Genomic DNA, 1,808 nt, shown 5'->3' with positions numbered 1-1,808 from the left:
CAAGATATAGAACAATTCCCCACAATGAGATACCATCTCACCCAGTCAGAATGGCTAGCATCAAAAAGGCAAGAGATAACAAGCATTGGCAAGGACATGGGGGAATGACAAGGACACGCAGTGCCGGTGGAAATGTAAATTGGTACAGCCACTGTGGAAAACATTATGCGGGTTTCTCAAAAAATTAAAAATAGAAATGCCACAAAATCCAGTAATTCTACTGTTGGATATTTACCCAAAGAAAACAAAAACACTGCTTTGAAAAGATAAATGCTATGTTTATAGCAGCATTATTCACAATGGCCAAGAAATGGAAGCAACTCAAGTGTTCATCCACAGATGAATGGATAAAGACATGGTATATACAATGGAATATTACACAGCCATAAAAAGGATGAAATCCTGCCATGTGCAACAACATGGATGGACCTAGAGGGGATGATGTGAAGTGAAATTAAGTCAGTCAGAGAAAGACAAATGCCATATGATTTCATTCATATGTGGAATTTAAGAAACAAAACAAATGATCAAATAGGAAAAAAAAGAGAGACAAAAACAACAACAACAACAACAACAACAAAAAACCAACCCCGAGTCTTAAATACAGAGAACAAACCAGTGGCTGCCAAAGGGGAAGTGGGTAGGGGTATGAGTAAAATAGATAAAAGGGATTAAGAGGTAACAATTTCCAGTTATAAAATAAAGAAGTCACGGAGATGACAAGTGCATCTTAGGGAATATAGTCAATAATATTGTAATAACACTGTATGCTAACAGCTGGTGACCACACTTATCGTGGTGAGCAGTGAATAACACACAGAATTGTTGAATCGCTATGTTGTACACTTGAAACTAACATAACATTGTGTGTCAACTGTACCTTAGTAGTTTTTTTCAAAAAACTGGCAACCCTACAAAAAAGATATAGAAGAGTTCCAAGCATAAGTGCTTTTCAAGTGTCAATTAATCCACAAGTACTTATTGACTACAGGTATGTCCAGTGGTCACTGGTCAGGCTTTGGGGATAGCAGGAAAGTGTGAAACGGCAGAAGTAAAAGATTATGCCTGCCTCCAAAGAACTTGACAGTCTAACCAGTGAAGTACACATGAACCAAGCACAAATGAGCAATCTACTGGGTAATAATCTGCATGAGATGTGGGTTCTGGTATTGGTACTGCCAACATATGACCTCAACAAGCCATTTTTTATGGTTATTTCTTATCTGGGCATTCCTTTCCTCATTCGTAACTTGAAGGGGTTGTCTGTCTGAGACAATCTCTAAGGTCTCTCCTAATAATAATCACAGGTGAATCAGGTATGAGCGTTCAAAGTGATGGTGGAAGGCTGAGAGGTTGAGAATAGCTTTATGGCATTCAGGCAGTCCACGGGTTGACCCTACAGTGTTAGTGACCAAGGGCGAACGGTAAGAGATGCAGCAGTGAGCTGAGAGGTACGACCTGCCATGGGTCTGTGAAGGGAGCAAATAGAGGGATGTCAGTCCTGTGGAGTACAGAAGAACCGCAAGGTGTTATTCTCGAAGACAGCGGTGAGCCCAAGCTTTGAACTGCTTGAGCACCAGGGAGAGACACGAAGATTTGAAAGCTTATTTGTCTATGAAGTAGAGAGAGGAGTGACACCATGACAGTGATCCACAGTAATCTCTTCAAGAAAACCTCCCATAGGCATGTCTTCTAGGCCCTGGGACTACAACGCTACAAACCATGCCCTCAGTTATTTATTGCTGCATAGTAAATCATCCCAAAACGTAGTGGCTTAAAATAACAACCATTTTATTTTTTTTTTTTTT

Source organism: Herpailurus yagouaroundi, unplaced genomic scaffold (genome assembly GCF_014898765.1).
Source record: "Herpailurus yagouaroundi ecotype Mexico unplaced genomic scaffold, PumYag 67793, whole genome shotgun sequence".
NCBI classification, from domain to species: Eukaryota; Metazoa; Chordata; class Mammalia; order Carnivora; family Felidae; genus Herpailurus; species Herpailurus yagouaroundi.
The sequence above is the reverse complement of the archived record's forward strand: the minus strand, read 5'-3'. Positions refer to the sequence as shown.